Genomic DNA, 13,186 nt, shown 5'->3' on the forward strand with positions numbered 1-13,186 from the left:
AGCCACAGATCATAATCCTGGGTAAGATGGGAACTGATGTAGCCTCAGCATAGCAGTGCAGAGGAGAGGGATGTCAGGGAGTGGGGTTCAAGTCATGCATGAGATACTGCTGCCTCTCCCCACTTGTTTTCTTTCCCTCTTTTCTGACATTAGAATCATTATAATTCCCTATTCTGGGGTTTTGTACTGCAGACTGTAAATATGGTTTACAAAAGAGCTGAGAACCTGAAGAGCAAACACCTAAAGCAGTATATATACCAAGGAGCATGAAGGCTACCTGGCATATAAAGTCAGTGTGTGAGCATGGAGGCTGGAAGATTGTGTGTCACCTGGTCAGCCTATGTCCTGGGACTGTGTTGTGCTGTTTCAGTGAGTCTATGATCCAATGAACAGGCTCTACACTCACTTAAGCACACATGCTCTTGCACCCATACAAGCCAACACAAACACAAACACAAACACACACACACACACACACACACACACACACACACACACTCATACACACGTAAAGAAGACTGAGAGATAGTTCATATGGAAGACAGCTATACAGCAACTGAGTAAGGGGGTGGTCCTTGTTTTCTATAGTACCAGGGTTATGAAGGTGAGCATGAATGCAATGCTAAGATGTCAGATGCGAACAGAACTACGCTTTGTTCATCTCTTTGCTGACAAGGCTTTTTCTTATGAGATTTTAAGTATTAGCCTGAATCCTGTTCTCTTTCTGTAGAATAAGACAGAAGAGGAAGGGGCAAAGAACAAGCCCTTCAGGGAGGATATAAGAAATATCCTCCAAAACTCCACAGCATTTGGAAAATGGTGCTTCCTTTTAAACAGGCTAGTGGGTGGCAGTGATAAAGACAGGAGTGGAGAGGTGGGACCCAACCTGACATTGGCATTGAAAAAGGCTAAAGAATATTCAGGAGGAAGCACATCTATTAAACCACTAGTGGTGTGTGGCCCACAGGAAGCCTTTGAGGAGATAACCCCCACCACATCATCAGCAGACACCCATTGTGGGGAGACTAAGATGGTGAGAAGCCCAGATGAGTCACCACAGTTCCATGACTTGGCAAAGACTTGTACATAAGTGGTCCCCATTGCATCTGAGTCAGCAACATAGTGTAAGACTGGAGCTCACTAGTCTGTGATGCAATGGATAGGCTCCACACTCACTTGAACACACGTGCACTTTATCCAGACAAGCCAATGTGCATGCGCATGCACGCGCGCGGGCACACACACACACACACACACACACACACATGCAAAGTGCAGTATGGTGCTGATAATATTGAGTCTTAGTGTTTACTGAAGATGGCTATATAGGAACTGACTAAGTGGCTGTTTTCCATAGCACCAGTGTTATGAAGGTAAACATGGACCTTATGCTGAGATGTCAGACCTAAACAGACCTACACAGTGTTCATCTCTTTCCTGGTAAAGCTTTTTCTTCTGGGATTTGAAGAATTAGCCTAGATCTTTTTCTCTTTCTGTAGAAGAAAAGAAAAGAAGAAGAGGCAAGAAACAAGGCATTCTGGGAGGATAGAAGAGATCATGGACAAAACTCCCCAGACTTGCCCAAATTCATCTCTCTTCTGCATAGACTTGTGTATGGTGGAGAGGTTGGCCCCAGGCTGACATCAACATCTACAAAGGCTGAAGAACCTTCAGTAGGAAGCACACCTGTTCAACAACAAGTGGTCTGTGGCCCACAGGAAGCCTTTGAGGAGATAACACCCACCACTTCAGCAGATACTCACTGTGGGGAGACTAAAATGATGAGAAGCCCAGGTGAGTCACCACAGGTCCATGACTTGGAAATGACTTGTGTATAAGTGTTTCCCATTGCCTCTGGGTCAGCCACACAAAACTGAGACTCCAGCTCTCCAGTAAAGTAAGGCGGTGCTGGTGCACAGGTGTCTGAGGTCTAGAGCACTGGGCAACACAGAGAATGTTCCTTTCCCTTGTCCACGTCCTCAGATGTTTGCTTCCACGGATCCATTTTGCTGTGGTAACAGAACCTTGTGTGATGAGTGTTGTCTGGTTCCTTCATGCCATCTGTCTTGTCAAAATAACCTTTAACTTAGTTTACCCAGACAAGTTTCCTCAAAACTTGTTTGAATTCAGATCCTCATCTTTTCCAAATAATATAATGAAGGAGCAGGAGGATGCTGTTCAGTTCCTACTGGGCTTGGAGAAATAATTAGGAAAGGGCTTACTGGTTCAAGATAAGTCAAGAAATCTGCCCAGGACAGATTTCTGTACCATCTTCACTCACAGTTCGAGTCTTGGGTTGCAGTTTCTCCAGGTGGTATGTTAATATGGATTGCCTGGCAATTCTGGGGTCTCAAGGATCTTACCAATCCTTACAACATGCCCTATTGGAGACAAGCTGTGGTATTATGACCTTGAGATAAGTCTCTGTACATTTCTATCCTGTATGCAACCTATTAAAATTTGATAGGGTTTCTCTTGGTCTCAGAGCTCTTGAATACAGTGGTCTACATGGCTGAACATGTTCACAACAGTCTTTCTTCAATATGGAAGCTCTGGAATATTAATAATTTGAGTCAGTCTATGTCTGAAAGGCACAGACCAATGGAGCTACTTTTTAGAGACTTAGTCTCAAACCCAGGGAAATGTAAGTCCAGACTTGAGAGTCTAGAAGCCAGCAGACCTGGACATATGTACCACAGATAAAGAAGATTTGTTTATATCCAGAGAGACACAGCGGAAGTTTACATTTTCTCTGCCTGTTTGTCCTGTTTATCTCCCATGTGCCTTCATGTTACCTACCTGAGTTGAGAGGGGACTTTGCCCACTGAGTCTGTGAACTCACATGGACATGTATTTTTACAACCAACTCATAGTCATACCTAGAAATATATTGTTCCATCCACTCAAGCTGGTAAAGTCCACTCTCACAGCTCCCACTCACCTGTGGCCAGAGTTTGGAGAAGAAAATCCCTGCCTGCTGTGTGGTTCTATCATGGGTCCTGAAAGTGAGGAATGTGCTGCTGGAGGGAATGCTGATGACTTCATGTTTTTCCTCTAGGCTGCCAGGCTGAGTTCTGCTCAGGGACACCAGGCCCTGTAACCTCAGATTTCTCTCTCTTTTCCATTGCAGTTCAGAACTCCTAAGGCCTCTGCCCTGTGGTCCTTCCAAAGGATTTATGGGATCAGTTCCTCCATTCTGCAAGGAAGAACAATACCAAAAAAGGACTAGAAACATGCGGTGTCTTATGTGGTACCCTGGTAAAGATATGAAAACTCCTTCTTGATCTCAGATTGTTTCTTCCCCCTTTGCTTTCCATGACTCCGAGAAAACATATCCAGGGGCTGTGTCCATACATATCACTCCACAGAAGGAACCATGGATGGCAAGGCCTGGCCACCTTGAATTTGATGAGTTTGCATTTGGTTGCTTTTCAAAGTCCCTTGAATTGAACAATTTGCTTCAATGCTATAATTAGAAATTTTCACTCTAGTGGTGGCTAATGCCTGTAACCCCAGTCATTGGCAAACTGGGGCGGGAGGCTTCCTACAAGTTCAAACCTGGCTCATATACAGAGTGAGATATTGAAGTAAAAGCAGGCAGGCTGGCAAGCAGAATGTCAGCTATGAGACATGGAGACAGGCATATTGACTAATTCTAAAAGGAGGAGGACTCAATTCCTTCTGTGGCCTTGTCTGACCACCTATTCTGTGGTAAGCCTTGGAATAATAAATTAAATACCTCGAGACCCCAGAGCAGACCTACTGGCTGCTGCAGGGAAGAACCTAGGCCAGGATGTGCTAAGAGGGACATCATATCAGGTTCATCTTATCATCTCTGCCTTCATAGAGTACCCAGCAATGCCGGGGTCCAGACTCAGCAGTTTCGAGGGTCTCAAAGGGCGGGAATGTCTGGCAGGCACAAGAAAAAACTGGAACACAGGAGTTGGTCAAGCTGACAAGTCTTGTCAGATCTGGAGATGTGCGTTTTCTCTTCCTTTTCCTGATCTGACTCAACCCCAGTCTTTTATTGTAATAATACAAGGAAATAGGGGGTGAGAAAAGTCAACAGGTGATTGAGTTCTCCACAATAGTTTCAAAAGTTCTTTTTGTAAATCAGCAAAGTGTACCCCGTGCCCTTTGATTGCACATAGAAGTTCCCAGGAAGAAAGCCAAAGCATACCAGCTTATTCTTTTGCAGATTAATAATTATCAGACCATCTGAGGTAATCACCCCAGAGGCCATCTACTTGCAGTTTCTCAGAAAGCACAGAAGTACAAGCAATGGTTTAAAGTACCAGACTGCCAGTTTCCTGTCAGCTTAAGTCCTTCTTCATCTCTCTGTAATTCACCAAGTTGTCTTCTAACTAGTTCTGGACAACTCTTGTCTTTTATCCTATCTATATGTCACTCCATCTACAGTTTTCTCCACCAGCCTTCTGGGTTTCCCCCATGACCTGTATAACAGCTTTAACTCCTGCCATTGACACAATTTCAATATCATTTCTAATTTCATGGAAACCACCGCAGGAGAGAGAAAGAAAACCATAGAGAGCAAATAGAAGAGGAGGATTACAAGAACCAGTAACAATTGGATGGGTGAAAACAAGGGTTGTTTTCTCGCTGGCCCACAGAAGGCAGGCTTAGTAGAATATCTGGTGGGGCAGGCCCAGAGGGATTGATGTCCTCATTCTCTGGTATCTCCAGCACAGATTCCACTGGCAACACGTCAGGCTTTTCATATGTTGTCTCCGGCACAGCAAAGCACTGGGGCAGTAAAAGTGGAGAAACACTGAGGTGAGGGAGAAGGATGAGAGTCATTCACTGGGGTGGGGTCTTCACTTACTTGTGCTGTGAGAGAGTGGGTTTGACAGTGCCAGGGAATTGTAACAAGTTGTTTTCTCTTGTCAGGTAAGGGAAGAATATCATGTCACTCATATTATAATCCCTGTGCAGAATGGAGAGCCTGATTATTGTTATGCTGAGAACGAGGAGGAACTCCTTTTTATTCAAGAAGAGCTGGGGCTTCTCACCTTAGGTTGGATTCATGTAAGCAAACTGATCTCCCTGTGACACACTTCTATTTCTTTCTCTGTACAGAGTCAATCCATTCCACATCATCTGTCTCTGAGTACAAGCAGTCACCAGTGTTCTAGCCTTGAGTCAAAGGCACATTTTCTGGTGTATTTCCAGCTCTTCTAATTTTATCTCTTACTCAAAGTAATTCTTCAAAGTTCCAATTCTTGTGAGTGAGTGGAGAATGGATGCTTCCCCAGAATGTATGAGAACATAGTGTAGAGACTATGTACCTAAAATTATTTTAACTAAGTCAAAAGAGTTTATTCTAATAACTGCATATTTGTCTTTAGGAAAAAGCTCTTGCTTTGTGCACACCTAAAGAGCTCCATCATGAAAGGTTTTCAAGTATTTGGACAAGCTTGTGGTGATCTTCAAGGATATACATTTCTTTCCTTACAAGAGTTCTTCTGAACAATTCTCTAATTTCCAAGGCGTGAAACTCACAGAACAAGCATCTTTTCTTGGAATGGCACAGGTATAAGCCACAATCAGTTGGTTATTTCTAGGTTTTGAGAGATGGCAAGTACTTTTGTACTCACAATTGGGAAGTACTGATGTATGAGGCAGTCTTCTGTGTCTTCATGCTTCACTTGCATGAATTCTTATTGATTACCTAACAATAATATACCATGGCAGATAGAAATTTGGCTCTCAGTGCCTGGACGCTAGTGGGTGATGACACAGAAAATGAGCACCAATTCCCATGAGGCAGAGTGAATTCTATTCGTCAGGAGGAAAATACAGGACACTGTGGGTTTCAGAGGAAGAGGGGTCCCACTTGAGGTGACTTTTGATGACTTGTAAAGAGGTGCCAAAAGAGAGTTCCTGGAGGAGGGGTCTTGCATCAGTCAGTGGCATGTTTTTTTGGGATTTGTGGTTGGTATCAGAAAAGGATGGCAGATTTGTATTGAAATGACCATTCAGAGCCATGCTTCCAATTGTCCAGTGTGGGCAGTAAGAATAGTGGTGATTTGAAAAAATGGAGAACTCTTCAGGTAATTTTGGGCAGAATGATGAGGTGACCAAACCAGACTCCAGAATGTAAATTGAAGGAGTTGTAAGGCTAGGTGCAATGGGGGAAGTCAGTTAATGTTTGAGAGCTGCTCACTTCCAATGATGATGAGAGGGTGATGACCATGTGCATAGAAATGTGGCATTTCAGAGATCCAGGGGCTGAGGAATAGAGGTTGTCAAGGCTGTGACAGGGCAGGCTTGGAGTTGGGCTCATGGGGATGGCAGTGACCCTCTCATAAGCATGAGTAGGGCATCTAGAGGAAGACTGATTTTGGAAGTGGGGTTCAGTCCTACCTTGTGTAATTGAAAGCAGTGTGAGATACCACATCTTGTAACCTTTGCTGGCAGTTAGAAGGAGGTTCTGGGAAGCCAGGTGAAGGCAGGAGAGGGATCTGGAAAGCTTCTGCATGGAGCTGGACTTGAAAATCTGGTAAATGGGGAGTGATGAGAACTGAGGACGAGATCTAATGAGGAGAGAAGAAACATAGTGAGGGATGACAGACACAAGGCTATAGGAGAAATGGTTATGGGGTTCACAGAAGCCACACAACAGGGAAAGCAGGGAAATAATTCAAGATGTGACCCAAGGACAGGTTCTGGCAGGAAGAGGATTCAGATCTCATGCTGGAGCTGGAGCTCATTGGAGGATGTTGGCTAATGAATTTTAGACCTTGGTGGGAAGAGACTGCAAGGTTTAAAGAAGCCATGGAATATGGTGGTATTTTACTTGTACTGAAATGTGATTTTAATTGTATGTTAATAAATAAAGTTGCCCAGGGGTCAGAGCTATTAAAGCCATAGCAAGAGCATGGCGGTTGTGGCACATGCCTTTAATCCCAGCACTTGGTAGACAGAGCCAGGTAGATCTCTGTGTGTTTAAGGATACAGCCAGCATTGGAGACACACACCTTTAAGACCTGGAGGGCTGTACTTACAGGCAGTGACGAGGCAGTCACGTGTTTGGGTTTACAATCAATGAGAAGGCAGAATAGAAAGACTATATTAAAGACAAACACACAAGAAGTAGATCTCTTTCGAAGAGGTAGGACCACTGCAGGAGGAAGGGTAAGGTTTTAGCTCTGAGCTCTGACCTCTTGGCTTTCTCTTTTACATTGGTTCTATGTTTCTTATTTAATAAGACAGTTGGTTACATCTACAATGGAAAGGTGTACTGGCACAGTCCTGGAAGCCTAGCCTTCAGGAATGTGGACCTGCTGGATGGTGACTTTGGCAACAATCTGTGCTACGAGAGAAGACTGTGGCTTGAAAAGAAGTTATCTAATGAAGTTTATGGCTATTGTGAAGTCTGTTAGGACTGTCATATTGAAGCTTACATCCAGACCTTAGATCCTAGGGGAACAGAGAGAGACAAGGCTGCTCTTTGCAGAACTTGATTAACAAAATTCTGACATGTACAGGAACTGGGAAGTGGTTTAAGCACGGTTTTGTTTACTTGAATTTTGTTTTTTTGATTTTAGTTTTTTTCTTCAATTTCCTTTAGTTTTACAAATGCTTGACATTTCAAAATATAACTTTCTTGCTAGTGCACATACATGGACGATATCTCCTTAAGGAGTCATCTATGTGCACTTAGAGAAGGTAACAGGAAATTGCCAAGAGCTTGGTCCTGCTTTCCAAATTCCTTCCTCTGAGATTGATCCCCCTCTTGCTCTAACCATCTCTTCTTTGGTTTCTATAGAATTAATCTCCCAAGTGTGCCCCCCTCCATGGTATCAGTACTTCAGCACTGCATGTGTCTTGAAATGCAATGTATAGATACATGACTTTTATATCTGACTTGCTTGCCTTGACATCTGCAAGCTTCCTCCCCCACTCTAACATACAGTTATCTGTTGTGTGTTTACATCTAGTGAGCCAGTGAAAGAGTGGAGGGAAGGGAAGGAAAGAGGGGTAAGATAATGTGACAGTAGTGTGTACAGTACAACATCCGAAGGGCAGAAGGATTTCCTCTTCACATATGGAGAGATCACATAGGGAGATCTCAGAGGCAGGATTGAAGGCATGGAGCTGAAGGCCCAGAGTGACTGTTGAACTGATGTTTGAAGTAGGAATTCTTGGTGAAGATGGAATCCGAGTCTGCTGTTGGCAGAAGGGAAGCAGAGAAAAGTTAGAAGCTGAAGGACAAAACTTGGAATGGTTGCTATTTCGATATCAAGTATAACTAGGCATGAATGAATAAAAGGAGCTGTCCTCAGTGAGGGACCAGCTAAGAAGTGTTTGAGAGAACTTCAGTTTATTTGGACATTTATGGATCAGAAGGACAAAAGAAATTGTCCCTTTTTCCTTTTCCCCCTAGCAGACTGGAGTGTTTTCCTGTCATGATTTGGGAAATCATGGTGGGAGCCAGTTCATGAAGCTTCTTGGGACTGCCTTCCCTGGTGGATCAGGCATGGAGCTCACTGGGAATTCTTGTCTTCTTTTGTCTTCTCAGACCCATCCAACCCAGACAGCCTTCTTGTTAAGTGTGGATTTACACACACATTTTTGCTACCAGAAGATGCTGCTAGAAGCAATTGCAGTGGTGTATTCCCCTAAATATAAAGAGTGAGTATAAAGGGTTCAGGTATGAAAGGTACAAGAGCAAAATGCTCTATGGCTCAGGATACTTTAAAAGGTAAATAATATCCTCAGACTGTCTTAACTGATTGCTATAAAACTTGCTTAAATTGCTATAAAAGCCTTCCTTTTAGGTGCACATTCTAATGAACACCATCTTCTCTTAAAAGATGTGCTGGCACCACAGCTGGGTTCCTAAAACAAATCCTCAAGAGCCAGATATTGAAGAAATTCTACACCAGACACTGTATATGAGTGTCATAACTTTTCATTCACAATGTCATGTTATTTTGAATTTCTCAGCAGAGCTAGTGTTGGAAAAACAATGAAATATCCTGCCTTGTTTTGTAACAATTTTTGTACCCTGGACATTGTTCCACTGGAATTAGTGAACCCTGGTTTTAGCACATCCCCTACTTGGTACTCACAATGATTGATCAGAACAGATCTGTTTTATTCTTGATTCTTCTTCTTTCTCATTTCTACTATTGGGTTCCTTTGTGACATTAGGTTAATGTTCAAGAAAGACATCCAGAGAGAGTGAGACAGAGAGAGAGGAAGGTACATATACAAGGGTAAGAAGAAGGAGATGAAGGAGGAGGAGGAAGAGGATGAGAGGATGAGAGGAAGAGAAGAAAGAGAGGACAAGGGAAGGTGATTGGTACTATGAAAAGAAAAGACAAGATCTAAGGGGAGGACAATGATAGCAGTAATGGCTAAGAATGGGAGGAAGAGGTCCATATGTCCTATAAGGGAGAAAGGGATGCATAGAGAAGGGGAGAGACAGGAGGAGAGGATGGGAGAAGAGATAGAGTGAGAGAGCAATAAGAAGATGGAAAGCAGAGGAGAGGAGGAAAGGAAAGGCAAAGAAGGGAGAAAAGATGAGAGAAAGATGAAGAATAGAGAGAGGAAGAAGACTTGGGAGATATCTGATGACTGTGATTCTTCCTTTTCTCATTTCAGAATTGGAATTTTCACTCTGACACCTTTTGGATTAAATAAAGTATTGTTCTGCCCCCAGAGAGTATTCCTTCCCCATAAACAGGATTTAGCTCTACTCTGTATAAATAGCTATATACAAGAAATTGAGTCCATATTCCCACCCAGGACATAGAATTGATAAGGTTTATCTTCCTTTCTCATCCACATGGAAATTCAGCCTCATCACTCCCCTTCCTAGAAATCCATAATAACCATGTATGTAGGAAGCAGGGGGCAGTGGAATTAAGTTTCTCATATTTGCAACATGGTAATATACTGTCTCTGAGGGTGCTGACCATCCTGCACCTTTTACCTGATATCTGGGGATACTAATAGTGTGTACTTTAGAAGCTATTGAGAGAATAAAGGAAGAAAGACTAGAATGGACTCAGGGACAGAGTGTGTGCTTAAAGTCCATGCTTGAAGACTGGACTCCATCCCCTGTAACATGTGGAAAAAGAAGAAACCAACAAAGTATTGAACCCATTAGTTTATTCAAGGCTTATTACATGTTAATTTGGTCTTCATCAATGTCATTTTTAAGTTTCAGTTGGTGCTCTGAATGCCAAGGAAAAATGTAGGCATATTTTCTCATCCTGTCAGACCACTTTCAAATAACCACACAGAGACTTACTATTAGTTATAAATATTCAGCCAATAACTTAGGCTTGTTACTAACTAGCACTTTCAACTTATAATAACCCCTATTTTTATCTATGCTCTACCATGTGGTAGTACCTTTTTTTCTGCATGGCATATTCATCTTCTTCCTCTGCATCTGGATATCCACATCATGTGACTCTGCCCTTCTTCTTCCCAGAATACTCTCAGTTTTCCTCTCCTGCCTAACCTCTTCCGGCATAGCTATTTTCCAGTTAGCTCTTTATTAACAATGAGAGCAACACATCTTCACAGTGTAGAAAGGAATTATTACACAGCATTTCCTCCTTTTTGCCTAATTAAAAGAAGGTTTTAATTTTGACATTGTAAAATTACATACAACAAAAACAGTTATCAAGTAAGAATTGCAGTTACAATATCCAGTCCATTTGTATTTGGCAAAGTTAGAGAAAATACTTTATTATTTATCTTATCTTCGTGTGTCTAAAGTTTTGTATCTAGTTTACCTTTTATCATAACTAAAGAAAACTATACATTTAACTACTTAGTATTTAGATTCATCAAAGATTCATCACCTAATAACAAGGATATCTGGCTGCCTGTACAAAGTTCCTTGGTAATGTTGGGGCATCTATCTTTGGCCTACAGGTCTAACATATCTGATAGACATTCCTGAGAAGCTGGGAATTTTGAAAGACTGTCCTACTTTGTCTTGACAAAGTTCAGCAGTCATTTTCTTTTGTGTCCTGCTGGTCCAGGTTGGACAGCATTCAGTCTGGTATTGAGGAAAGGGAAGTTTCCTTGCTAAGTGGTTAACTTTTGCCATAAAGAAAGAAAACTCTATATGGAGGTTCTTCTATGCCCATCGTTTTCTTGGTAAATTGGTGCTGCCAGAAGCAGATATGTCTCATTGTCATTAAAAGTCTCAGGTTATTAAATGCATTAAATGCCATATTCTGTAGGTTTTGAAGTGTTTGAAGACTTTCATCATAGCATGCCAAAAAATCAAGGGAAATTATGTTTCACTTATATATAAGTAATTTAATATTTAGAAGTACTATGCATACAGTAATACTTAAAATTGCTTTACAAAGTTAAGAAGTTGATATTGTTTATACATTCTGAAAATATTAATATTTTATTAATGGAAAATTCACATAACCCTGGGTTTGTGTAGCATTTCCCAAAACTCTTGAAGTCATTAATCTTTGTGTCTGAAAGTGACATGTATTGATTATGTCTTTAAATTCTACAAGAAGGAAGTTGAGTGAACTTGCTAAAGATTGGAGAAAATATTTAAAGCCTATGTGGTGAGTATCAGAATGCATGATAAAGCAGAATTCTCTGGGGCTAAGCTCTGCTCACTGCATTTCAACAGTTACTGAAGTGAGATACTGACCATCGACAAGCTGCTTACCACATATAGCAGGTATGTGAATGTTGTGTCCTCAGTGGGCAAGGGAAACTGCGCACAGAGGACTAAGTAGGTATGGCTGATTGAAACTGCCATCTTGTCTCTCCATAGTCTCCCAAATCTCTGCTTCCAAGGTATTTCAGGAATTCAAACCTCAAAAGACTTCCAGAATTCCTCTCAGAAATTAAACTGGACTTGGTTATTAGTGATGGATCACACACTGGCAGAAACTGTAGACTGAAATTCATGTTTACTGTGAGTCACAGCTGCCCTTTCCTGACCTTCTTCTCCTTGACAGAATTTAGGGAAGTGCTGATAGCCCTGTCACAGGAACAGAAAGTGGCAATTAAGGTTCGAGGTGTCAGTTCACAAGAAGAAAAACTCTCTGATGTCTATTTACCTTGTTAAGCAAGGCCACAAGGCTACAGAGTCCAGAACATCTTTTTTTCTGTGATACCTTCACATGTTTGCTGTTACAATCTTTACCTGGTATCCGATATGATGTATATGGATCTGGAGAGTTCCCCACTGCCTGTATTGTAGTGTGTTTATCTCATGAATACATTCCAATATTCTGGGCATTATTATCTGTGGATTGTCATGAAGATGATTCCTACTTCAGCTTTATTGTCTAATTGATACAAAGTTTTGGTGAATAAAAATAAATACTAGGATATGTTTTATAGCTAGGCCAACTAAGGAGCTGCTCTATATCACAGCTTAGATTTATGATTCAGGAAAACATTTGAGTCCAGAAGCCAGGCACGGGTTTCTTTTGCACCATTAAGTAGAACTAAACTTCAAAATAGCTTGAGATTAGACCAGAGGGCTTGCTAATGGTCTTTAAGATAAACATTCCCAGAAAATCAATCTTTATTCCACAAGGGCAAACTGAGCTGTTTAGCTATGTCATAAATACAAAACACCACAATTATTGCTAGCTGGCAAATGATTAATTCTTTATATTCATTCCTGACCTCAGTTTGTGCAAATAATTCTGCCTAGTAAGGGCTACAGAAAATAATTTGACTCTATAGCCCCAAAACAGGGCTATAGGTTTTTCTTTGATAGTCAGGAGCTACACACCAAACAGAAAAGATATTTTGAGATTTAAAGCATTGTTGAAAGTGCCAACTGAGCTTATACTAAAAGATATAAGGTACCCAAACATGAACTAGAGAATCTATGACATCGCTACCATCATTTTTCTGAAACTCAGTACTCAACAGTCAACTCTAGGGTTTAAAGAGAATTTAGAATTTATGATTTCTGATTGTAGAGTTTTAGTGTAAAATGTTTACATGGTCATGAGTTGCTTTAATGTCCCTACTTGAAAGAATGCAGGGGGGAAAGTAGCTATATACTCAGATAGGTTGCAAGTATGCAATTTTCTCATCTTCTTGGGCTCTTCAGCAATTTACGTTTACGATTTCTTTATAAGTCCTTATAATATTTCCTCTCAAGATAGATAATAAAGTAATTGATTCCTTCTTTATAACTAAA

General features: G+C 41.4%; 1 long non-coding RNA gene across 2 annotated transcripts in view; it reads right to left on the reverse strand.

The window, feature by feature from the left end:
- The window catches only part of LOC143266991 (uncharacterized), a 180,248-nt gene that overhangs the window by 11,261 nt on the left and 155,801 nt on the right, over positions 1-13,186 (reverse strand). The window contains exon 6 of one of the 2 annotated variants that reach the window (XR_013041850.1): positions 8,092-8,190. The exons of the other annotated variant lie outside the window; for it this stretch is intronic. This is a non-coding gene — a long non-coding RNA (uncharacterized LOC143266991). Of the gene's footprint in view, positions 1-8,091; positions 8,191-13,186 lie in introns of those variants that run through there. 2 annotated transcript variants of the gene reach the window in all.

The sequence above is a fragment of the Peromyscus maniculatus genome, chromosome 1 (genome assembly GCF_049852395.1).
Source record: "Peromyscus maniculatus bairdii isolate BWxNUB_F1_BW_parent chromosome 1, HU_Pman_BW_mat_3.1, whole genome shotgun sequence".
NCBI classification, from domain to species: domain Eukaryota; kingdom Metazoa; phylum Chordata; class Mammalia; order Rodentia; family Cricetidae; genus Peromyscus; species Peromyscus maniculatus.